This window comes from Nesoenas mayeri, assembly GCF_963082525.1.
Source record: "Nesoenas mayeri genome assembly, chromosome: 20".
NCBI classification, from domain to species: Eukaryota; Metazoa; Chordata; class Aves; order Columbiformes; family Columbidae; genus Nesoenas; species Nesoenas mayeri.
In genome coordinates, this window is record NC_137569.1 from 10,054,570 (window position 1) to 10,081,573 (window position 27,004).

The following is a 27,004-nucleotide window of genomic DNA, read 5'->3' on the forward strand; positions in this document are numbered from 1 at the left end:
AACTGAAAGAGAAGGGATGACACTGCGAGAGGTACTGGAAACATCCCTCCCAACGTGTCCCCAGCCCAAGCTTCCTGCTGAGTGTCCGCTCTGGGGGTAGGAAGGGAGGAGGGACCCCATCCAGTTTGCTATCAGCCTGCAGACCCTCATGTCTCTGGACGACCACCGACACCTGGCACATGTTGAAGAGCTTCCCCTGTATCTCTCCTAGGGATGTATAAGGGCTAATCCAGAGCCTCTTCTTGTGATATCCTCCTGTAGATGGAGGTAAGAAACACTGCTAGATCCAGTTTGGGGTGACATGGACGTTGTCAAGAGCCCTTGGGCAGCATGTATTGCAATTTTGGGGGCTGTTTGACTGAATGGCTCCTCTCTTTCCCCCAAGCCCCACCATAGGTCTCAGCTTCCCAGGGTAAAGCCATGGCTTTGTCCGCCTCTTGGGGTCTGGCTCCCCTCCTGAAGAGCCCTGCGAGCCGCTTGCCCAGACCTGGCAGGTCTCGACGTCCCTCAGTTCCCATCGGCCTGTCTGGGCTGAGGAGCGAGCCCCAAAACACAGCCCCCCCTCCCCGGGAAGGATCAGCCGTTCGCCGTGCAGTCTGGCAGCGAGCTCCAGCACAAGTGAAGCCCTGGCCCTCCACCAACGCACGCTGTTTCCTCCCGGCCGGCTGGCCAAAAGGAGTCAGATGAGGACATGAGAGGAGCCGGGAGTGCAGGCAGGCGGCGGGGAAGCGGGGGGTAACACAGGGCACCGGGCTGGGTTCGGCGGCTGGATGATGCCGGGGATAAGCCTCAGCCAACGGGAGTGGGAACTGATGGTGGTGGGTCCTGCAGCTCACCTCTTCCTGCAGCTTTTGGGCTGTCTCTGGTTCACCAGGGTCCATCAGCAGCCCCCGGTATTTGGGGTATTTCTTTAGGGTAAGAACTCCTTCACTTTCAGAGAAAAACAACCCATTAGTGCCACATCTCCCTCCGCACGGGGTCACAACTGGCACTAAATTTTCCTCCCAGCTTCCAGGTTCCAACTGTTGCTTGGAGCAATGGTGTCTCCATCCCTCAGGTCCTTTATTCCTGCAGAGATAACAGAGTCTTCAGTGTCCTCATCTCTGGGTCCTCAGCACAGGACACACATGGACCTGCTGGAGAGGGGCCAAAGGAGCCACAGGAATGACCCGAGGCTGGAACAGCTCTGCTGGGGGACAGGCTGAGAGAGCTGGGGGGTTCAGCTGGAGAAGAGAAGCTCTGAGGAGACCTTACTGCTCCTTTCCATACTTAAAAGGGGCCAATATGAAAGATGGGGACAGACTTTTAGCAGGGCCTGTTGAGATAGGACAAGGGGTGATGGTTTTAAACTAAAGGAGGGAGATTCAGGCTGGACATGAGGAAGGAATTGTTGCCCTGAGGGTGGTGAGAGCCTGGCCCAGGTTGGCCAGAGAGGTGGTGGATGAACCATCCCTGGAGACATCCCAGCCCAGGCTGGACGGGGCTCTGAGCAACCTGAGCTGGTGAAGATGTCCCTGCTCATGGCAGGACTGGATGAGCTTTGAAGGTCCCTTCCAACCCAAATTATTCTGTGATTATATGATTTATTCCCAGGAGCAGGGTCTGAACAGGGATAATTTTTCCTACCATGTACTCGTGCAAGCTGATGTTTGAAACACCTGCTCCCCGTGGTGCGAGTGCCCCGGCATCAGCTGTGTGCCCAAAACAGGGGATGTTTGTCTTGGAAACACTCATGGATGAAGCTCTCGAATGACTTTCAAGTTCACTTCTGCTCTGCCACCCAGATCCTGCTGCCCACAGTAATACTTTGGCCTGACTAGGCCAATTAAGGTGTCATTTGTAACTAGCACATGGATAATATTTCAATTTAGTTAATACTTCTCTTACTGCAGAATATTGCCTCAGGCCAGGTGAGCTGCTTGCTGAAGAGGCTTCAGACAAAAAGAGTGTTGACAAAGTATTTCACCATTTCAAAGCAAAATGTGGGGGATTTTTGATCCTAGCATGGAACTGGGTTATATTTCATGACCAAATAAATAAAGCACACCCAGACAGTGTGTTTCAGACTGAAACAAGCATTTCACTTTGAATCCAAATTATTAGGGAATTAGTTTTGATTTCAGGGGTAGAAATCGCAGAAACACTGTCTTTGGGTAGAACAGATAAACATCGGGCTTTTAGCTCTGCTGGAAATGCTGAAGGTGTTTCCAAGTCCAGAGGTGCCCCAGTGGTGGGTCTGGGGAGCCCCAGTGTGAGCAGGTGAAAGGACAGTGAGTTCTGCAGTGGGTTTGGGAAGGTCCCACCAGCCCCACATGTACAGACGTGATAGGTGAGAGGTCACCTGCTACAAACACCACAGGGCCAAGGTCACCCTGCTGCTGCCATGTGTTAATCCAGCTGGATGCAAAGAGCATCCAAATGCAAAAGGCAAAGAGCAAAGTCCCAGCAAAATGAGAGTAAAGAAGAAAGAGCCACGCAACGAACTTCTTCAGGGACTACTGCATGAGGGCATCTTCCATATCAGCATCATCTTCATCAGACAGAGGTTTTCAGGTGGCATTTCTGAGGGCAAATATTCTATCTGGGAGCAGGCACTGCCCTGGGGCGAAGGCCTCTCCCCCCGAGCTGAGCGGGCTGCGTGGCAGCGGGAGCTCACGGTGCTCCCGCCATCTCCGCTGTAGCTGCTTTTCCTCGCAGCACTTCACAACTCAGCACTCTCAAGTTAATTAGAGAACCATATGCCCCTTTCTCGCACATCATAAAAGCGTCGTGTTTAAAGCCGGGTGATAAAAGGGAGCATTAGTCTGGGTCACTGCAAGGCTCTGATCTCAGCTCGGCTCCACGCGCTGCCTCGCTCTTCTGGACCGCTCTCAGACCAGGTGGAAGCAATGTTTGAGTCCATCTGAACTCACTTTCCTGCCAGCTTGCTGGACAGACTACCAAGTATTTTACAGCTCTCTCCCAGGCATGGTTTGTTCTCTAACAACCTTCTGCAGCCTGTCCCTGTTTCACTCTCCCGGTTCCCTCCTGCTCTGGGTGTGGAGTTTCCGACTCCCAAGGGGAACTCGGGACCTTGCCTGATGTCAGCTGGCAGCAGCGGTCAGCAGGTCTACCCCTGGTTTTGAGGTGGCTTCGGACTCTTCCAGGTGTCCATGGACCCTGCAGCCTGACCTCTCTCCCAGGGCACACAAGGGTACAGGGCATGTCCCCAAGCCGTGGCTCTGAGCGCACTGCAGTGGGACATGGGATCATGAGGCAGTGAGTACATGGAGACGGCTGGTCCAACTGCTCTTGTGGCAGTCACTGTATGTATCCAGAGATCTCCTCTTTCCTCCCCTCTGCCTGGAGGACACAGTTCTCTCCCATCCTAATGTGCAAGGCGGAATAACATGCCAGATGTTTTATGTTAAAAGCTCCCTTTTCCTTCTTTCTGTTTTATTTAAAGTGTCTCAGACAGGGAGGTGAGGACCCTGTCTGCTCTGGTGAAGACCACCTAATCTGACCGGGTCCCTTTTGGCACAAGGCGTATCCAGGCTGCTATCAACTCAAATTTTGAACATGAGATGGAGTACAACCCTTGGCCAAGAACCATGAGAGCTGTGCATGACTGATGAGCAGGAGAGCTGTGGAGCTGCAGAAAGCGCCTGCAGCATCCTGAAGGCTGCTGTGGCTGCCCTGAGAAGTCCAGACTTCTCAGGAATCACTGGTATTGTGAGACCATGCAGCTCAAGTGGTCACCAGAGGGACCTGGCAGCCACCTGCAGTGGGACCTGAACTGGGAAAAGTCCTCCTGGTGGTGGATCTGCTGCTCCCCAAAGAAGTGTGTGTGCCAGCCCAGCTGCCCCAGGCTGAATGGCAGGGTCACTGTGGCAAAGGTCCACCACAGGGCATGTATCCCCTGTGTCCTCTGAGCAAGCACTGAAGGATGGGGAGATAGGAACCACCTGCTGGTCCATGCAGCAGAAGCCTGGGCTTGAAGGACGGAGATAGTGCTGAGAAGAGCACGTACAGTGGCTGAAGGCTGTTTGAGGTTAGCAAGGACTTCTGCAGGTTGTCTTGCCCAGCCCCCTGCTCAAACAGGGTCACCTGAAAGCAAGTTGCCCACAGACCACGTCCATTGGACTGTGTCCATGACTTGGACCATGTCCAGGTCCTGCTGCTGAGATGGATAGTGAAAAAGAGCTGTAACCTGGGAAAGGTCAAAACAACATCCTCTGTTGGAGCTAATCCTCCTGGTCCTCTGTGAGTCTCCCAGCAGCTTTCTCACCTGCAAGCCCATGGCACTGTGACTTCCTTTGCTGTGGCACCAGGACTGTGATCAGCATCTGGAGGATGGTTTGCTGGGGAAGACTCTGGGCAGGGGACACCTCACCCCCTTGTCATCTCCAGGAAGAGTGACAGCACCAGTCTTGCAGGGAAGACATACCAGCCATGAGGAGCCCAGCAGAGCCCCAGCACAGTACTGGTGCCATTACAACCCCTTTGGACATGGATTTCTCCAAGGCCAGTGATGTCCCTCAGCCCCAGCGCAGCAGAGGAGGCTTGAGATGGTGTACAGTTCATCCCTGCCCAGGCAGGCACCCAGAGTACCCCTTGGCTGCGGCACAGCCCTGTCCTGCTCTGCCAGCCCAGCATCCCTGGGACCTGGCTGCAGAGACGGCGAGGAGGCCGAGCTGTGAGCAGTGAGCGCCGTGTTATTTTTGCTGCGCTCAGAGCTTTGCCCCGCGTTCCTGTTTCCTTGTGCTATGTTTAGACAACTTTGCAGGACACGTTTGCTCCAGCTCCAAAAACAGCTTTTTTTTTTCTGCAAGAATCTGAAGCCTGACAAGAGAGGGGCCAGTGAAAGCCAAGGCAAGTTCCCGGGGTCTGTGTGCCTGGGCGGAAAGCATGAGCAATGTTGTCGCTGGGCTTCCCTGGGCTTACCAGGATTGGCTTGATCCTCTCTCAGTGGATGTGGGGGGATAATCTCCACCTCACACACAGCATTGCCAGGGTTCAGGGCATCTTATTGTGATGTGCTGGATGGAGCATTGTGGGAGGACAGGGAGACTGTGGCTGCCCCGCATCCCTTGCTCTTGATGCACCCTTGGAAGAGTGGGGTAGAGACCTCAAGGGTGCATCTCTCCCACGTTCTTGCATGGTGGATCCTGCAGAGCTCATATCTGCCCCCTTAATGTCATTATGGCTTCATGGCCAGTTGTCCAGCTCTCCTGCTTGCCGAGGCCTGGGAAAGTGGGGTCACCTTTCAGTGAGACAAGCGTTAAATGTTCCCCTTCCTCCCCTGGCTCTGGCAACAGAGCTCTCATCTCTGCAGTGCCTGAGTGGGGAGATTATTAAGTGAATATGAACATCCTTGAGTCTAATCCACACGCAAATGCAAAGTTAAATTGAAACCAGAAGATGGCTTTAGCAGCACAGTTTATAGCCTTTAACCCTTGGGTGACATGAACTGGACTCCCCCTGTAATGCCAGGAGAAGGTGTCCCACCTGAAACCCCAAGCATGGTCTGGGGAGAAGGAGGCCCACAGGACAGCTGTGGTCACAGCTGGAGTCTGCGCTGCCGCTCCATCTGCCAGGCCCTGTGGCCCTGTGCCTTCACCCAGGCGTGCACCAGGACGAGGACAGTCACTGATGTGCACAACAGCATCCCAAAGGACAGAGGCATCTCCCAGCCCTGTGTGTGCCCTTGGATGGTCCCACCATGCACCCAGAAGGGCTCCCTGCTGCCCTGCACCCACTTGGAGACACGCAGACAATTGTGGAGGAAATGAGAGGAAAACATATGCCCCAGATAGAAGTCCCAACACACCTTGCTACAAACGCTTTTGGGGGATCCGTGGAGGATGCCCAAAGACCCTGGTCCTCTCTCCAACCTGCCCATGTCAACGCTGGACCTCAGAGGAGACAACGGTGGAGACGCATTTGACCCTTAGGGTTCAGAGTGCCCATAGTGGGGTCCAACAGGACGGACAAGGCAAATTGCAAAGTGGCCCTGGCTACAGTGCAAGGGGAGAGGGTTGGGGTGAGGAAGGGGAATGGAGCGGTGGTGAGACTTGCCCATGGTGAGTGAGGGCAGAGCAGTTGGCTTTGCCCAAGGAGGGAGCCTTGGACAATCAGACATTTCCAGTATGTAGACAGAGCCATGTCAGCCCATGGTCATCTGCCTGCTGCCTCAGGCTGTGCCTGCCCCAGTCCTTCCTTCCCTCTCTCCTTCAACCTCCTCTTCCTCACCTGCCGTTCCCTCACCTCTTCTCTTCTGCTTGCTCCATGGTTCATGTTCTTCTCCACAGCCCCCATCATCACCCCAGTGCCCTGTCACCAGAGCCAAACCGGGACCACACCATGGGGCTTTCCCTCTCTGGCACACTCTCTGGGTCTGTGCAAACCCCTCTCTGAATCCCAAAAACCTTCACTGGGCTGGGATTTCTCCGAGACTCCCATCTACCCATGCTTTCCCCGCCATGCTCGTGCCATCAGCCCATGGAGGCACGAAAGGCTTGGCAGGAGGAAGGGTGAGTGAAGGGACACGGAGCATGTCTGAGCACACGGGTCCCCGGGTAGTGTGTTCCAGGGAGTGCAGGCAGCTGCCAGCGACAGCGAAGGTGCACGGGAGAAGGCTTAGGACATGGTTGGCAGGACCACGGCTGCCCCTGCTCCAACAACCACAGAAATATGTAAATGAGAAACTCGGCCCCTTATTTATGAGACTTCACGATTCATTTTTCATTTGGGGAATGCGAACGAACGAAAATATGAAATATTTCTCTGATGACACAGTTTCCACCCAGAAAGCACATTCCTTGGAGGCGATGTGCATGTGCACTGGGGCCACATGGGACCAAGCCTGGACCTTGGTACAAGCTCCACGAAAGGGTGAAGGCTGCGGGGCCAAGTCCCGTGGCAAAGCTGTGGTGGGAGAGCAACGAGGGTCTTTCTAAATCAAAAAGCCTTGCTGGGGTGCTGGAAGGGACAGAGCTGAGAGCAGGGGACAGAGCTGAGCCAGGTCCAAGGGGAGAGAAGGCAGATTGCATCTCCTGGTTCTCCTGCTTTACAACTAGAGCGAAGATTCAAACTCCTGCTGCACACTGGAAAGAGATTTCCTCCTCACAACATCTACAAAATATTAAATTCTGGCAGTGCCTGAATTTCTCAAGGATGTGCAAGTATCCCTGTTTATTGCCTTAACAGTTAAAATTCATTACCCGCTGGCTCCTTCAGAATGGCTCTTCCAGGTCAGTGTTTCCATGTCCTCCATAAGCCCTATGAGGAAAATCCACACAACTAAAATCTATAGTACCTATGTATTTAGTATCTACACTACAAAGACCACGATCTCATGGGCCAGACCTTACTGCCTCCCAGCAGCACCACAGAATCATAGAACCATAGAATCATTTTGGTTGGAAAAAGACCCTCAAGATCATCAAGTCCAACCACTAACCTAACACTGTCACTAGCCCATGTCCCTGAGAACCTCATCTCCACATCTGTTCAGCCCCTCTAGGGATGATGACTCCATCACTGCCCCAGGCAGCCTGTTCCAATGCCTAACAACCATTTTCATGCAGAATTTTTTCTTAATATCCAATCTAAACCTCCAGTTAGATGCTAAACATCCAGAAGATGCTGTACTGAGGATGGGACAGGGATGGGAGGCTCACAGGGCTCCAGGCAGACCTGTCTCAGGGCTAGGGGTGGCTGATGAGCCCCTCACCTTTGCTGGCCGTCCCCAGCCCACACTGACCTATTCCCATGGGTGCTGCATTGAGCTGGAGCCAGTCCTTGCAGGACTGTGGTAGGTGAGCTTTCCTGGGCTGAGACCACCTCTGGGTTTGGTTTCCTGGGGACGTCACTATGAGTCACCCTATGGTGGCTGCACCATTGATCTCAAGAAATACAATGCATTTAGGGTGCAGGGCATCCTGAGATTACCTTTGATCTCCACTTTTGTCCCCACATACCAACTTGTCTCTTTATTGATTTAACTGGGATCTTTCGCTATTTGTTTGAACTACCTTTGTAAGGTCCTGCTCAGCTTGACTTCTGGCAATTCTCATTTACGCTGGGCACTTCGAGGTCCGCAGAGCCTGTTTTACCTGAAGATCTGCCCCATCTCTTTAAGCTCTGTTCATTCTCACTGTGATTTTTGGTGGGCAAGCCACTCTTCTTGCAGGGGGTACCAAATAAGTTTATACTTTTGTCTTGAAAAGCCTGTCATCCTCTGGTACATTCAACCTCTGAGCTTTTCGGTTCAGATGACTTTGATGACTGGGTCCCTAAACCTCTTCGAATACAGGAAAGAGAAATACCGCACTTGAACCATTAATCTGGCAGAGGTTATTCTTCAGTTTGTTTTAGATGAAACCTCTGTGGTCAATGTGCACGTTCTGCAATGGACTTTTCTACCGTGTCTCCCAACAGCAAAGACCAAGTCTAAAATAGTAAATTCTGGAGCCATATATCAGCTGCCATGTCCCAGAATAGTTGGTAGCATTTGCTCTCCAATCTATATCTGGAAGTGAAAGGCTCCCAGTGTGACAGCAGGATTTATGAGCAGTCATGATTAAGGGACATACCCAGAATGTTTGCTCCGGTGCCTAAAAAGGACTGGAGCACAATTAATGTGAATGGTCTCCCAAGGCCATGCTGGGCTCCAGTTCCACAGGTCCGTGTTAGGAGAAGCACGGTTCAGCCAATGCATCCCTCCATGGGGCCTCTCTGCCCCAGCTCCTCAGGGGATGTAGACAAGGACCCCATCCCACCCATCATATTTCCTCCACAGTGGCTGCACTGACTCCAGCACAGAATCATCAAATAATAGAATCACAGAACAGTTTGTGTTGAAGGGCCCTTCCCAGCTCCCCCAGTGCCCCCCTGCCATGAGCAGGGACATCTGCATCAGCTCAGGGTGCTCAGAGCCCCGTCCAGCCTGGCCTGGGATGTCTCCAGGGATGGTTCAGCCACCACCTCTCTGGCCAACCTGGGCCAGGCTCTCACCACCCTCAGGGCAACAATTCCTTCCTCATGTCCAGCCTGAATCTCCCTCCTTTAGTTTAAACCATCACCCCTTGTCCTATCACAACAAGCCGTGCTCAAAAGTCTGTCCCCATCTTTCTTATCCATCCCTTTTAAGTACGGAAAGGCCACAATAAGGTCTCCCCAGAGCTTCTCTTCTCCAGCTGAACACCCCAGCTCTCTCAGCCTGTCCTCCCAGCAGAGCTGTTCAGCTCTCTGAGAATTTTTGTGGCATTTGATCATCTTTGTCCTGAGTTGACCCCAAAATACCTGAGCACCACTGTACTCATGCAATGCTTTCCCTCCACAGCCTCCTTTTTATGAGGTGCAGGTCCCAATCTGGAGGCAAGCACAGTGCTCTGGAGAAGCCTGTTTCTCTGCAGAACCCTGGAGATATTTCTCCTTTTCCCAAAGCAAAGCCTGCACCCAAAGTCAGTGAAACCTCAACCACATCAACCCTCAAAACCCTTTCATTCGAGCAAGTTTCTGACACATCCACAGTGATGTACTATGTTTCTGTATGACACTCCCCATCATGGGGTCATCCTATGCCCTTCACGAACCCCTGTGTCCCACTCACATCTCCCTTCACCACAGCCATGTCTCACACCAGACATCCTATGATGAGATACATGGGCTCCTGCCACAGCCCACACATCTCTCCGTGGTTTTGGCCTCAGTCATGTTGCTTGATGAGCCTGGTATTGTCCTCCCCTTAACCCGAGCACCTGCCCAACCACTCATCCCCTTCAGCTGGGCACTTGGTTGACCACGCTCACTATGAGACACCTCTGTGTGTCAGGTGGTGACAGCAGAGGGGCAAAGTCACAGTGTACCATGTGCAATGTCCAGATTAGCTCTTGATGGGACTTAGTGTTGTATTTGTGTTGGGATGACTATAAAAAAGTGACATGCTGGAGTGACTCTAGTGCTCACCAAGATTGTAAGGGGCTGGAGTATGGGATATATGAGGAGAAGCTGAGGGAAGTGGGTGTCTTCAGCTAAGGGACTCTCTAATTGCCTAATGAGTAACAAAGACAGAGCCAGACTCTTCTTAGAGGTGTGTGGCAAAGGATCCAGGGGCAACTGACACAGTTGCGTCAAGGGAAAATCCAGCGTGACGTGAAGAAAAAGATTTTCACTGCGAGGGTGAAAATTCTCCTTGGAGATGTTCACAACTGGCCTGGACAAAGCTCAAAGACACCTGGTCTCTCCTTGGAGCTAGCCCTGCTTCGAGGAGGAGGTTGGACGGGGTCACCAGAGATCCCTCCCAGCCTGCAGCTCTGTGCCATACTACGATGTCCTGCATACTTTGGTGAGCAACACATGTTCTAGGCTTTCATTCCAATTAATGGAGCTTTTTTTCACTGAATATAAACAGTCTGCTCTTTTCAGGAAAATCTGCCGGCCTCTCTTCAGAGCCAGGGAGCCACATTGCCGGTTATAGCCCGGCCATTGATTTACTGGTGTGACCATGGCCAAGTTGGACAGCATCTCCACGCTGAGATCCAGCATCCTTGAAATGCAGGAGAAACCCAGTCTATCAGCTGGTCCATCTCATCCTAATCCAGCGCAGGGCCTTCACAACGATCAGCATAATAAGCTTGCAGATGAAAGCCGCTGGGGGAGTGCATCCATCATCGTTAGCCTGATTAGAGCTAATTCACAACACATCGGTTTTCTAGAGATTGTGTCTTTTTTCTCTGCCCTGCTTCCTGTTTGCAAGCAGATTGCAGCAGTCTTTAATTAATTGTGGCTTGAAATTATTCAGGCACTTCTCAGGGAATAAATCTTCCTCGACTGAACAGGGCGTTTCACAGCTCAGACACAACCCCGAGCGGGGAGAGAAACGTCTCCCCGGGCAGGGTTGTGTCTGTGTCCGAAAGCGCTTGCCCTGCGCTCGGCCGGTGCCAAGGCCCGGGGCTGACCCCCGTCCTCCCTGCGTTTTGGAGCTGAGCACTCCTGTTCCTTCGTCGTTCCAAGGGCTGAGCTCTCTCCTGCTCGTGAACGGCCGGTACAAAGCGTCTGCAGCCGAATCCCAACCTGCCCGTGGAATCCAAGTGAATTTTCCTTGGGAATTACTTTCACTACTTGCTCTGCTGTTGCTGTCAGAAGGCCATGAGAAGTGATTGCCATAACGATGGTTGAAATCCAGTTTCCCTTCTAAGTCTTTTTTTATGTTATTTAGAGCTCAAATCAACTCTTTTTTGGTTGAAAGTTTCCACTCTTGGGCTCAAGCCAAAAGCAGATTTTTCAAGAAATTGGAACCGACTGGGTTCAGTCATTTCTGAGTCACACACATGGAAAAATACACATTTCCCCCTCGCACTTCATGGAGACACTTTGGACATGTACAGCTCAAAACCAGCTGGATCATGAGACTTCAGACTTGGCTTATTTGAGAGTCCACACTGAGGTGTAGAAATCAAGCCAGGTTTGGAGAAGCTTGTGTTGGCATTTTCACACTTTCCCTCCCCAAAAGGGCCATCAGCTGGTGCGCAAGGGGCAAGAAGACATGCTGTTCTCTCTCCCTTTTCTTTACATTGCTCTCTCCAATTGAATAATCCCAGGGGATTAGCATTTAAAATAATGAATGTTTAAAGTTAGCAAGAGAAGAATTCCAGCAATGTTCAATTCTTCCTAAGCCCCTTAAATGGAGTCGGGCTGAGGGGGCCTCGAACAGGGAGACATCAGTCAGCTTCAGAAGTCAAACGGAGTAAACACAGGCAACAGTCCCATCCTTCGTCTAGGACAAATGTATGGGGAGTCTCTCACCCCAAACAGCCGAGCGCCTTGGTCAGCGTTGGTCTAACCAGCCCCGTTGCAGACCAAGGCGGTGGGGAGCAGTTGCTCCATGGCATTTGCTCTAGAGCAGCCCAAAGGGTTTTGTGTGGCTGGTCTGGAACTGAAGCGTGGCAGAGGCAGGAATGGAAGCCAATGTCTTAGACACCAAACGTTTAACCACAAAACCCTTCTTTCTTCCCTCAATGAATTGTGTCAAGACTGCACAAATCTTGCTGCTGGAAATTTCTGCCTTCCCCTTCTTGGCTCTCCAAGGTGGTTGCTGGGCATGGGGTAAACAGTCACCATGACACACTGAAGATAGTTCCTGTGACAAGTGAGAACGCTTGTCCAGATGGGTGGTGTGTGGTTGTAACCAGACCTGCACTTTTGTACCCAAGCCATCAGCTGGGGGGGAGTCAGTCTCCATCCCGACCCTACAGGCATGGGGCACCTCCAGGTCTGGTGCTGTGCCAGGGGCTTTCTCTACGGAGATGGCCAAGGGACATTCTAGGTTTGAGGATTTCCCAAGAGACAGGTGCCTGCGCTCAGGGTGTTCAGGAGGGCTGTGGTCGGGTTGGAGACCCATCTGGTCCCCCCAGCTCTGTGGTCTGCATGGTGTGGAGCAGGGAGGTGCCTGCACACGAGAAGCAACAGCAATCGCTGGGGAGTGGGGCCACGATAAGCTGGATATTTCACACCCTTCCCTGCCAAGGAAGGGTGGGAGTGGACGGGAGAGGCCGGGAGGTGCAAAGGGAAACCAGCTGCATGAGTCACCGCAGCGGCCGGCAGCCGATGGGCAGGACACCCGCAGGAAACGCCGTTTCCCCTGGATAAGGTGCAGAGGACAAGCTGGCACCAGCCCACGGGCACAGGTTGTCCCGAACACTACTGGGTGCAGGGAACATGCACAAGCAGCAAAGCCAGCTGAAGAAGGTGGCAGATCTTTGCCCAGCACCACTCGCGCCATGTGCTGCACTGGGAGAGGTGGGTTCTCTCGTGCCATGGGACCTCTTTTACACAAGGTATCTTGCACTGGGATAGGTTTGGTGCCCAGCTCTGAGACTGCTCATCTGCCCAGCTGCATACTGAACTGAAGGGCTTTGAGCAGTCAACTCTACCACCATGGACAAGGTAATGAGCAACGTCTTCCTCCCTGTAAAACTCACACAGAAGTCCAGTTCCACTAGCACCCTGAGCACTGGCCCAGACCACGTCTCTGCTCATCTACTGCAACTTCACCTGCCTAGATGTGAGCAGATGTCCCTGCAACATCCCTCACACCCCCCAGCAAACCCATAGCCAGAGAACACTTCCAGCACTGGTCACTGGCCCAGTGGAGCTTGCACAACTGGAGTCTGGGCAATCTGGGGCTCTTGGTGCATGTGCTCCTGAGGCTGGGTTTGGGCAGGCTGTGGGGATGACCCAGCAGAGCCGGAGAAAGAACAGTGTCTTCTGACTTCCAGAAAACATCTCCTGTGAAATGATGGAGCTGGTGTCTCAGGGCAGGTTGTGGAAATCCTGCTCAGTGGGTCAGTCCAGGCTTGTCCTTAAGGAAGCTCTGGAGAACAGCGGTCCTGATGTGGAAGCAAGACATACTGTCCAATGGGGATCTCCAGCCCCTCTGTCCTGAACAAGAGTCTTCTCTGAGGGCTGAGAGCACACAGGACACCAGCAAGCTGTCAGCATTGCCTGAACGGGTCCCTTCTGGTGGTGACAAGGGTCCTGGGCTGGCAGATGTGGGAGGCACAGACTTGTCCTGGACACCACAGAAAATGGGGCTGGTCTGGGACCAGCACTGCCTCAGCAAGGCTTTCCGAACGGCTCCCATGAGCTCGAGAGTGGCCTCAGGCCACCGTGTAGGTCACCCCTGGGACTGGGAGGGAGATCCAGGCTTTGGCATCAGCAAAGGGATAAATGCAGAAGGCAGGGGAGACAGGAGTGGTGTGTGATGCCAGCATAGCAACCCTCACCACATGGGATCAGCCACCACTTCTCTGACTGTGGAACCTCTCCACTTCCCCAGCCCCCTCATCGCAATCCCCCACCACCTCCCATGGGCAACAGGATCCTCCTGTGATCTCCAGCAGCTCCCTGGGCAAGGCGGGGACCCTGTCCCAGCTCCAGGACAAGGCAGGTGGTGACAGGAGTGAAATGTGGGCAGATCAGAGGGGATGGAGGAGGAACAGGCAGCCTGGCCCAGGCTGAGAGCGGGGCAGAGCCCAGTGCCCACGCCGGTGCCCAGAGATGCCCACGGGATCTGAGATGGATGGCGGTGGGTCTGGGAGGGCTGGGGGCTGCTCTGCCATCCCTCCCTGCCCCGGCTCCAGGCCCGGGCACTTCCACACCAGCAGAGCTGTGCCGGCCGCCTTGTTCAGATTGCTTTTTGTGGTGTTTAACCTGATTTTCCTCCGCTATAACTTCAGCCCATTTGATATCCTGTCTGCCACGAGCAGGGAGAACAGACTGTTCCTTTCCCCTCTGTAGCTGTTTTATGTCTTTGAAAGGACCAGCACGTCTGTCCTCGACAAGGTTCTGCAAGCCCCATCGTGCTCCCTAGAGCTGCTCGCCCCATGGACTGACATTCTCTCCCCTCTCTTTCTTGCCATGCCACAGGCAGCATGGGCAGCACAGGCAGCGCGGGCAGCGCCCTGGCATTGATCCCACTGCACAACCTCACTGGCACACGCATGAGTCCATGCAGCAGAGCCTGGCACAGGCACTGGCAGATGCAGCCACACGCCAGGAAGAGCACAGAGGGCGTTTGCTGGAGAACACCCCAAAGCGTGGCATTTAACGCAATTAAATGGCTCTAATTCCCTGCCGCTGCCAAGACCAGGCTGGAAATGTGTGTGTCACGAGATGCCAAAATCTCTGGTCCCCACACACCTGGCAGGTCTCAGACCAGCATCTGGCAGAGGCACCAGGGCAGGATGCAGGGAAGGATGCTGGGGAGCGATGCTAAGCCCAGCAGCCACGCGGGAACAGCCCCTGAATAAGAAAGGTAGCCTGCAAACTGGGTGTTGAACACTGAAGACTGGCCTGACTGTCTAACCCCCAGGTGGACAGTCGAGCTGGGCACAGCGGTGGGAACGTCCCCGTGCCACCGGCCATGTCCCCACTCACTGGCCTCCCTGCACAGTGCCGGCGGAGAGGGATGGGGTGGAGGTGACGTGGGGCCAGGCTGGGGCCGGCGGGGGGAACTGTGCAGGCACGGTCCTTACGGCTTTTGGTCTTTTTCCACCAAAGGGTTTTGGGGCGGGGGGTGTTTTATATCTAGATTTTTTTGGAAGGGTTTTGGTTTGATTTCCTCCTCCGCCAAGCACTAAGCGATCGTTCTTTCCCCCCTTGGCAGGAGCTGCCTGTCTCGTGGTGTTGACCTTGGCTGGGCTTTCTCTGCGGCTGGAGCGGACTCACACCATAAATTCCCTGTCTTCTAGGAATCTAGCATGGGAAAGAAAAGAAACACGAAGGAGAATCGTGGATTAAAATATTTTGCATCTTAGCACATAACAAAGGGGGCTGGCACTGAGCAGCCAGATGACTTCCCCAAGCACAGAGGTGTTGCCTGCACAGCCCAGGCACCAGCGGGTGCGGATGGTGCAGGTGATGGCACCGGGTGGCATTCATGCCCAACCGTGGGGCGTGCGGGGATGGGACCTGCACTGTCCCAACAGAGAGCCATGGCAGGGGATGGCACGGTCCCCAAGCACAGACAAGATGAGCGGTGGGCACTTCTGGCCCCATGGCACAGCCCCACGGTGTCTGGGGCAGCAGGACAAGCAGCCACTGTGTGTGGGGTGGAATGTGGGCACAGGACAGAGACTGAAGGTTTTGTAGGAGAGGGGGTTGCTGCTGGGGCAGGATTGTGCCCTTGCCACCACTCGAGGTGGTTTGTCACACACTTGTCCCCAGCGCTGCGAGCTGCCCTGGCAGTGCCCTGGTGGCGTTCGCCATGGCTGCGCGACTTTGAGGGAGGCTTGAGCCACCTTGCCCACCCTGGAGCAGAGACACTGGCAGCAAAGCACTAAGGCGAACCAGCAGGCACCAAATGGGCCAAGCCCCAGTTGCTTTCACAAGCAAGCGAGATGCAGCACGGCCCTTAATTGAATCCAGCAGAGCTGTCTCGGACAGACAAAACACAGCAGTGATTCAGAGCACCAGGCTGAGCAGACACAACCATCCCAGAGCCTGAGGAGATGGGCCAGCACCCTGAGATGGGGGTCACCCAGGCCAGCACAGCAATACCGCCCCATGAGCCCCAGGCCATCGAGGAGAGGGGATCCCCATGTGCAATAAGAGATGAGACAAGCCCTGAGCCTGGGATGTCCAGGGTTCTCTTGGGTGTGCAGGAGCCCAGAGGAGCTGGGGATGCTGAGGGCGCTTGGGTGATGGGTGCTGTGGAGCAGGACACCGACCAGCACCACTGGGATTGCCAAAGCGCCGTGATGCACAGGGCTGCACGAAGCCAGAGCAGGCTTGAAGCTGGGTGATGAAGCCAAGGATGCCCAAGCAGCCTAGTGCAGGGTGTTGGGGTGCCTCGGTGCCCCCCAACAGCATCTGTGTCCCCGTGTGTGGAGGGTCAGGTTTCCTGCACCCCGGCAGGGCTTGCAGAGCCCAGCAGCAGGCTGGTGCAAGGGGCAGGAGTGACTGGTGAATCAAAAGCCCGGTTGCAATACTTTCCCACCCTGCTCTCCAGTGCCGGGCTGTATATTAGATGTTTGAAGGTCCCCCAGGGAAGGAAGGACACAGTCACAGGCTGCTGGCAGTTTGAGCACTGGCAGGGGATAAAATCTGTCTTTATTTCCACATGGGTTTTTATATCACTGTGCCTGGGAACTCTGCTGAGCAGCAAATCCAACACAGGCAGGGCCCATCCTAAAAAGGGGTCCCTGGGGGGTCTGAAAGAGATGATGTTATGGGCATGGAAGTTTGCTGTGCTCGGGTAGCAGATTTTCATCTTACATGTTCTGGGAACGCCAAAGCGCGGTGTATTTGACACTTCAAAAGGGCCCCATTTCCCAAAGCCATAACCTGCTTTAAGCTCAACCAGCTGGAAAGAGGCCCTGAGCCCCCCGAGTGTGAGCAATACTTCAAATCACTTTTAAAACACGGTACTGCAGCCGTCATAACTGCCCAGCTGAGAGCATCAGCAGAGTTCATTCCTGCTTCTCCTGGGCTTGGAGGGATGGGGAAGGGGCAGGTCGTTAAAATAAAACAAATCATCCAAATCAGCTAGGAGGGAAGAGGAAATGGATAGGAAACATGAAGCGATGAGGTCACACGGGGAAAGATGTGAGTGGCAAAGCTGGGTGGGAATCTCCCCGGTGACACATCATGTCATGAGATTATGTGACTGGGAGCACCTGGGGAGGCGCAGGTCATCAGGGCGTGAGGGTGGAAGCTGGCTGCGCTCGCATCGGGTGCGCACATTGTGTTACACATCGTGTCACACATCACCGGGTGTGCACATCAAGTCATACATCGTGTTACACATCACTTGCACCAGTTATGCACATTGTGTGTTACACATCGTGTCACACATCACTGGATGTGCACATCAAGTCATACATCATGTTACAAATCACTTGCACCAGTTGTGCACATTGTGTTACACATCATGTCACACATCACCAAGTGTGCACATCGTGTCATACATCGTGTTACACATCACTTGTGGTGAGTGTGCATGTCGTGTTACACTTCATGTTACAAATCACTTGCACCAGGTGTGCACATCATGTTACGCATCATGTTACAAATCACTTGCACCAGGTGGACATGTTGTGTTACACATTGTGTTACACACTGCTTGCACCGGGTGTGCATGTCATGTTATACATCGTGTTGCACACCACTTGCACAGGGTGTGTATGTTGTGTTACACATCATGCATCAGCCATCGAGGGGGATAATGACCTGCTCTCCACTCCCACTGCACATCTGGAGGGGTTGAGCAGTGGGGACCAAAGCGGGACATCTTCCCACTGTGCCCAGGGAGCTCTTGCAATGGGGAAGGGAGATGGACGGATGGAGCTGCAGAACAAAATGGGATCAAGGAGGGTGGGAGCGATGTGCAAGGTGCCCTTGAGCACCACCTTAGCGTGGCTATGCAGACACCAGCCCTGAGCCCCTCCTGAGCATCAGCTGTGACGTCTGCCTGCAGCATCACCCGGGCAGCACAGTCGGGACTCCCACACCTATCCTTTCCCTCTCTGCTTTCCGAAGGACGATTTCCCTGGGGCGGTGTCTGTGGTGGAAGGAGGAGAGCGGTCCCATAACAGGTGTCCAGGCCACCACTCCCAGCCAGGCTGAGCAGGGTGTCCGTGTCCTCGTGTGCCAGGCTGCGGTCGCGGGTCGAACACCAGCCTGGGAAGCACTCCTGAGGGACCCATTCCCATCCCCTGCTACCACAGGCAACCGCTCGGGTAATCCTCCTCATAAATTTTTCGAGCTCCATCTTGAAACCAGTCGGGCTATTTGCAGTGCTGGCCAGACGCCAGAGTTTCTAGTTCACCAGAAATGTCGTGTTTGTTTGTTTTTTTAATCTGGGACGGTGCCAAACTGGATCTGCACCAGCTTTCTTTTTGTTTTTTTTAAGTTTCCGGTGAACCACAAGCTTCCCAGCCCCACAGCTGCTTGGCGGATTGACGTGCCTCTCAGCTTCATGGCTCACACCAGTGACGATACTGGCCATGGTGGCACCTGGGGCTCTGAGCATCATGCCCATGATGCTCTCAGGTGACCTTGCCAGGTGCCCAACCGTGCTGGCCCTGCGAAAGCGGCTCCCTTTCCGTCACTGCCCCAATGGCTCAGAGACATTCAGGGTTATGAAGATGCAACACGATTTTCAGCAAGGCTGTTTGGCCGAAGGTTTCCACTGAGCTGCGGGTTTTCTCCCCGCTTGACCCCAGGAGAGGCTGTTGGAGGGTCGGCTTTTGCCATGAGGATTGCTCCTCTCGCTCGCAGCGTAACTGCATTCACGGCCAGCTGATAGCCATCTGCTGCTCTGCCAGCACTGTCCTCCAGCCTAAATAGCTCTTCTCCCTCCTGCTGCTTACTCCCAGATGTATTTATAGACCAACTCTCTCTCGGCCTTCATTTTTCTAGACTAAACAAGCCAAGCACTTCCAGGCTCCTCTCATAAAACCAGGTCTCCTTCCACGCGCCTGTCCCACCTCTTCCCATGCTGCACCCTTTATTGCACCCCTGGGCAAGCAGAGCAGGGACTGGGGACCTCTTGGCAGCGAGTACGAGCCGGTCCCCATGGCAAGCACCATGTCAACAGGGCTTGACCTGCCCAAGGTTACATGGGCAGCTCCTGTGTTCCCAGATTGCTCTTCCGTTTCTGTTTTGACTTTCATGGCCACCTTTGGGGGTGCTGAGTGGACACCTGACCTTGCCATAACATTTCTCCCAGCCTGGCATTTCCAGAAGGTTATGTTTCCCTCTCTGTGTCCACGATGCTTTCCCATTTGGCATGCTACCAAACTTCATTACCAAGGCCATAGTCTCAGGACCAGTTCCAGCACCTGCCTTCAAGCCATAGCTCATCTTTCAGCGCACTCTCTTACTGCCCTCCATTGTTCAGTTCCTCCCCCTTCAACAGTCCAATCTCTGTCCCCATTTCCCCACCTTTCTGTTCTATTTCCATGCAGCTTTTTCCCCTGCACTTTGCCAAATGAAGGGCAGATGGACAAATCCTGGCAGCAGCCTCAGGCAGATGCAACGAGCACGTCTCTGTGCTGCAACAGGAGAGCACGAGCAGCCTCCTGGGTCACCCCATCCCAGATGCTCAAAGGGAGAGCGAACATCTCTGTGTCTTGCCTCGGAAACAGTCTGATTGAGGAGGTCTAGCTCCAGTGCAGACATTGGGCTCCCAACAGTGGGGGGCTGGTTCCCAGTATCCACTGGTAAGTGTTGTCTGGCAGAAGTCTGGTGGTCCAACCTCCCCTCACAACGGTTCTGGTTCTGGAGCACAGGAGCCACCGAGGAAAGAGCTGGTTTAATGTGGTGAAGAGGAGACCAAGGGCAGCGGTAAAACACCCCTTGAGGCTCAGGCAGTGTATTTGCCAGCTGGTTTAGTGCAGATCCTCCAGCCAGATACTGTCAGGATGCATTTTTAAAGGAAAACTGCTCTTAATGTAATCAGACACTGGGGAGCTCAGTAATCAGATACTGGAAAGATCAGTTTAGGGCTGCTGAAGGCTCAAGGTATCGCACGTTGCTGCATCACCCTCCTGCCAGAGAAGCTGCATGGCAGAGGCCTTTTTGTCCCTGGAGAGAGGGACGGACAGCCCAGAACACCTGCAGCAGCACCTTCGTGCCACGGATGCTCACACGTGCACCAGAGGGGCTCCCCACCACCATGAAATGCTCGTGGCTCTACAAAAGCCAGAGCTGATGTCTGAAGCCAAAACTTATCTGGCCAGCACAGGGTGGTGGTAGCACGGACCTCACACCAACAGCAAAAACAAGGTCACGATCTGGTCTGAGATGCTGCAGTAGCCCAAGGCACAAACACTGATCGAGGGAGTTCACTGTGAGCAAGAAGGATACTGCCCCAACCAGCAATGATGTTTTCTGGGTCTCAGGAAGAGCCAGTTTCCTAAATCTGAGAACAATTACGAGCGAGATTGTCTTGGAGGAAAAAATTTAAACAGAACAAAATGGGAACGATGGCTGGGAATCGTTCAGAAATACTTTCCGAAGGGCCCGAGTGTTGGCCGGGGGCAGCGGTGCAGAGCTTGAACAATTGCGAGACCCACCAGCCCTCCCTGGACTGGCAGCACGTCCCCGTCCCCCCCGCCAGAAACCCCAGCAGCTCTTCTCCGACCGTGCCCGTCCTCATTGCCGTCTGCTTTCTAGGGAAAGTGGCTCAGAGGAGCAACAGCCAGCAGGTCCCTGTCCCCGAGGCTCATCAGATTTGTCAGCTTGACCCCCACGCTGAGCCTCCCCGCATGGGGACCAGCTCTGCAGCAGGGAGTGCTTCCCAGCCAAGTTCTGCTCAGCGCTTCCTCCATGCCCTCAGGCTTGGGTAAAGCCCTGCTCTTCATTAGGAGAAACAGTCGCAGCAGGGGATGTGTTTTCTCTTGTGTTTTGCCATCCTTTTTCTCAGCCCCGGGCTCTGTCTGTGCTCCCGTTTGCAGAGCCAAACCCACCCCTTGGGGACCCCTGAGACACTTGTGACCCGCAGGCAACTCGAGCAGGGACGGTTCTGGGACAGTGGAGCACTGGACCAGGGCTGCCCAGGGTGTCCCTCCTGGCCAAGCAGTTCCAAGCAGAACTGATCTGTCCCCAGGGACACTTGGCAGCCGTTCAGTGTCACCATTGTTGGCAGACAACCTGGTTCCACCACCACAACACATTCCAGACACTTGGTGGGATGGGTGTGCAGATGCAACATCACCCAGTGGGAGCAGGTTAATGTGTGAGCTGAAGACACAAATACAGCAAACAGACATCCTGTGCCAAAGGGGAAAATAATAATTTTTTGCTTCTCGGCACCATATTCTGGAAGGAAAACGAGCAAAGTCACCAACCCTGGGGACAATGGCAGGGAGTCAGCTCATCGAGACCCAGCTGGGCCACGGGAGCAGTACCTGGGGACTGGTGTGGTGGGCACCAGGGAAGATGAAATTCTTCTGCACTTCATTTCTACCCCAGCTACCTGTGTGAGACAGCTCTGTGTTATCTGGAGACCGGTCGAGGCATCGGTGGACTGCGGACTCCGGGGCCAGGGCCTCCGTAGGCAGAGCCTGCGGAAGCTTAGACAGAAGCGCAAAGATTTGCTTTTCCAAAAATTTTGGTTTGCTAGAAAAAAGCCAGAATGTTTTTATTTTACCAAGGCAATAGAAGGGTTTTGCTCAAAAAAATAAATTAATGTCTATTAAGTTAATAAACTAAGAGGAAGGAGTTGAGAATAGTTCAGGCCCCTAGAGAGATGCTGTCAGACTTTGATTTCTCCAGAAGCAGAATCTGTTTGTTTCAGGCTGGCCCTGTGGGAAACTGTGCTTCCGAAGACTGGTGGGATTTGGGCAGGGATGCTGGGGGGCCACCAGCCTGGGTAGAACAAAGAGGTAAAAGGCTCCAAATCATCTACGTTACCATAGGGACAGCAATGCTGGTACCTGTGTCTGGAAATCTCTTTCCACAGGAGCCTGACCATCCGTTGTGCAGCTGCAGCATTTGCTACCCATGTGTGCTCCTCCAAGGCTTGTCCTCCCTCTGCAAACGTGGATCAGACACTTTACAAGGGACAGACACCAGAACGAATGTAAACAGGAAGACAAGCTGCAAAGGTCTGTTTCTCACTCAGCTGCTCTATAGAGACATGATTTATTTCGGGTACCTAAATGCAGGTTGACATTCTGATGACACAAGGTTAATCCCAGCCGGAGGCTTGTTGCACCGGCGCCAAGTGTTGCTGGTGTCCCAGCAGACTGACGCAGTCGTGCCAATATCCAGCCTAACACAGTACAGGGATGTCTAAACGTTTGATCTAAGCCCTTCTCTGTACCTTCCTCAGCATGCTGTGCTTCGAATCCTCGTTCTTGGTTGGAAAGCAAAACTCTGCTCCTCCACGCTCAATGCCAGCCGTTGTATAGCTGATTCCCTCCGCTCTTGGCCAGACCCAGAGTCTGAGCTGTCTGAAGTGACAGGCTGTGCACTAAAGCAAGTCAGAAAACAACTTTGCAAACCACTATGGTGGTTTTCCTGATCTCCTCAAACACCTCCTTGTTATAACTGCAGCTTGGAAGTTTTCAGCCAGGAACATACACCTATTTTTCTTTTCTTCCCCTCTGCTGCTCATGGCCATAAAAATCAAGAGTGTCTAGGATCTGTATTCATTCCACTTTTCCATTTCCACCTGCAGCTTGTCCAAACCTCTTCACCCCTGGAAGAGCTACAGAAGCAGCAAAAGGAAAACTGAAACCCAAGAACGCACCACTGTGTGGCTGTGCCAAGTGTGAGGACTTTTGAAGTGTCAGCGGGACAGAGGAAAAAGCCCCTTCAGAGTTGTTTGGAGAGAAGTGGATACTCTTCCACTGCAAGAATCAGCTGGGTGACTCTGACTTGCAGCCAGATCAAGCCCTTGGCCCCACAGCTGGTGGATGCTGACCCTTCTGCGCCTTTTCTTCAGACAGGGTGAGGCCTGTCATCCCCCACAGTGGTATCATTCACTGTTTTTTGAAGGATGAAGGGGTGGTTGCTGACTCCATCCAAGGGCAGGTGCTCCTAGCTGTGTGTCTTCCAGGACTGCTATGAACAGGAGCAGCTCTCCCTGCAGAGGAGCCGCTTGGGGATGGAAGAGATCTACCCCAGGGGTGGTGGGGTGTCCTGGGGATGAAGGTGGAGACAGAGGCAGGGAGAGCATCAATGTGCCTGAAACTGGAGGTCGAAAAGGTGAAGCAGGCAGAGAGGGCTGTTCGTCCTTCCAGGGCTCTGAGCTGGCACTGAGCATCACCTCTGCACCCCCTGAACCCCTGCTTAAGTCCAGGCTCCCCCTAGGGCATCCCTGGAGGAGCCCACTCCTGTGCTGAGCCAGGGCTGGTCCATACCCCCTGCACTCTTACTCTGCTGGGGATGCTGGTGCAGAGACCAGCTCAGTGCTGCAGACATAGAAGGGCTGGGTGGGTTCATTGCATGCAGAGCTGCAGAGATCTGGAGTGGTGCAGGCTGTACCTGGACAATCAGCATGGCGGGAGCCCTCTGTGACCCATCTGACCAATTGTGTGGGTTGTAGAAGTCCTGTGGGACTTGGGAGAGGGGACAGCACTTCTGTTCTGCACTTACAGGCTGAGTGTGGCCGAGCCAGGGCGCGAGAGCCACAGGAACCTCATGGCATGTATTACAGATGGACGCGTACCAGGTTAAACATGCACCATATGGGTTTGCATCAGCACTGAGGGCTTTACAAAGAGCATCCAGTTCACAGTAACCAGCCTGGAGGCTGATGTTATCCAGATGATACTGTTGTCTTTGGAAAGGCTCCTAAACACTTGAAAAACACCTTCAGCCGTACTCCAACACAGCAGAGCAGGACTGAGATTAGAAATTGCACTTGACAGTGTCCAATCTGTCCAATGGGATTAAAACCAGATCCAGTTCACGTCTCTGCAATTACACACCTCCCTTCCATAGAAGAAATGCTTTCTCTTTCATCTTACATCACGGGTATGCACATTTTATTCCTGCTTAAGCCTCAGCTGTAGGGCTCCTGAAAGTATTTCAATACAATCTGAAATGATTCCGGACAGATGCTGCACAAACTAGTCTCAAAGCAGTGGTGGTCCTGATCATTATTAGCCCGGAGTTTAATACTGTTGGATTCTGGATATCCAGCTGGGACATTGTACAGATGTCTCAGACTAAGGATTTTGAATCATACTGCCCCAAATTCATGAAGGCAGTGCTGATAAGACCATGTACTCATGTTAATAGTGGGAGAAAGAACTTCACAGTAAAAACGAGAGCACTGGCTTAGTTACATACAGGTCACAGAAAGGTGGAGAGGTTGGAGAAATGTCTGAAATGGGCACACAATACAACCCTCTGAGGACATCTCTCACCACCAAAGACCAGAAATGCAGAAGTGCAGCTGGATCAGGATCATCACGGTGATTTCTACTTCATAGTCCATATCCCAAGAAAACATGATGGAAACCACTTATCTCCCTGCCATTTTTTTTTTTTAGGATGTCCACAGAGGTGTCACTGAATATCGTGGCACTTGTAGGGTCCTTGATTCACAAGTGACATTGCCTGTAAGGAGACATCCAACAAGAAGAGGGTCCAAGATTTCCAAACATCTTGTTCAGCTCCATCACTGTCTTCAGCCCACAGCCTAAAGTTTCTCAGCAAGCCTAAGATGTTCACAATGTCTGGACTTGGAAACCCCTAATCGGACAGAAGCCTCAAGTGTGGATGATCTTCATGCTGATCTTTAAGCTGGACCTTGTAAGAATTTACTAACCTGTGAATGAGAGCTCAGTAATTTCCCTACGGGTCCTTGCCAGCATCCTGATGTCCTTCCCCTTTCAGCAAAGGGAACCGTGCATCCCAGAGAGATGCTCGATGCTGCAGGCCTCCTAGGACACTCCATGCACAAGGTTTGAGATCAGAGAGAAGTGCTAGCTCCTTCCTAAGCCCTCCTCACTGGTATTTCTCAGCTTCTTCAGTGTTTTTTTTTTTTACAGAGAAGGAGTTACCAGCTCCTGCTCAACGCCCTTGCACATCCCGCACATAGGTAGAAAGAGGAGTGAGCTCTGGAGATGGAGCAGAGACCATCACCTATAGCAAGGTCCCACATCTCCAGCCACACACCCATGGGTCTCCTAGGACTCCTCACTGGCTTCTTTGCAGGATAACTGTGCAGAGACAGAGGCACAGACTGTTCAACTGCTGCTGCTGTAAAGGAAAAAGGAGGTTGAGGCAACACCGCAAGGATGGGGAGAGCATTGGGGTGCAAGGAGGGAGGAGCAGCCCCAAGTAGAGGACACTTGAGAAGTACAGTGAACTGGAGACTGTTGAGTGACCAAAGGGAGCACTGGAGGTTACTCAGGTCCTTAACTGAGCCCAGAAACTAAGGTAGATCCCAAAAACAAAGCTGAGAGAGATGGCTGGAGAATTCTAGGTTGCGCTTATAAAAATAATCTGATTTTGCCAGCCTGAAGAATGTACCTGGACGGCACTGCCAGTCTTTGGTAAAACATGACCCTGGCACAGCAGAGCTGGATGGTGAACATCAGATGGCAGCACCAGGAGTGCAGGAGTGCGAAATGAGGGATGCAGCATGAAGCATCGTATGTATCTCACAGCACATATAATAAATGTATTGCCATGCTCTGTGTCAGGGCTACTCTGCTTGCAGGAGGCAGAGCCATCTCTGGAGATCAAACCATAAAAAAGGAAAAATATGAGGATGAGGATGAGGATGAGGGTGAGGGTAAGGGTGAGGGTGAGGGTGAGTGTGAGGGTGAGGGTGAGGAGAGGAGAGAAGAGGAGAGGAGAGAAGAGGAGAGGAGAAGAGGAAGAGAAGAGAAGAGAAGAGAAGAAGAGAAGAGAAGAGAAGAGAAGAGAAGAGAAGAGAAGAGAAGAGAGAAGAGAAGAAGAGAAGAGAAGAGAAGAGAAGAGAAGAGAAGAGAAGAGAAGAGAAGAGAAGAGAAGAGAAGAGAAGAGAAGAGAAGAGAAGAGAAGAGAAGGGAAGAGGAGAAAGAAAACCCCACAAGAAGTCCTTGAAGAGTAGACAGTCTCACAGTGATGGATTCATTGTACACACTGTTGAGCAACTGTACACGTGGGGACTGGAAAATCCCCTTGGTGAACCGCCTGCCTGTAAACCAGATCCTAGAGTGCAGGTTTTTTAAAGCTGCAGAAAGGAGCTCATTGGAAAAAACTCGTCATATTGAGCACAACCAAATCACAGTCGGATTGCGGCGGGGGAGGGGATCCTGCAGTGGCTGCATGGGAGACAGAGGCAGCATGGAAAAGATCATGCTGGAGGCTGTTTTGGGAAACATTTGGCGGGGGGGAATATGCCAGATGACAGAATGGGACTGTGCTGACCTTCAGATGGATGCAGCAGGGCTCTGTTCATCTTCTGGGCATCCAGCCTCCATGCTGGCCCCAGGGAGAGGAGGGTTGAGGGTGATGTCTGGACCCGTCTTCGGTGTCCTCTTTGGGACAGGGCTGTGGAAGCCTAGGACTTGATCAGTAACATGGAATTTTAGAAAAAAAAGTTGTCCTTTTGTAAGAGCAGCTAAAAATGTCCCTCTGGCAGATCCAACAGAGGAACCAGCTGGCAAGAGGGAGACACTAGATAGCAAAGCACTGCAGAGTGGGTCTGTGCAACACAGAAAAGAAGAAGCTATCCAGTCTGCGGTTAAATTTGGTGTGAAAATGATATGCTCTGCTGTGCCTGGCAGGGGAGATGGTTTGGAGCATGTGTCAGGGGTCAGATGTTCTAGTGTAGGATGTTTCATCTGGATGCTCACCGGTTCCCCTGGACAAAGCCCAAGCCTTCTTGCATGTGTGCTCCTAATGCCTTATCTGGGAGGTGCTTCCCGGGACTCCCTGGGGCTATGCTGTTCATCCAAAATATTTCACAAAAAGATACTGCAAATATTTGAGATACTGAAGGCAGTGGAGTTCACAGGGATTGTATTAAACTACAGGGATAAATGCCAGAAGAACGGAACCAGAGTCC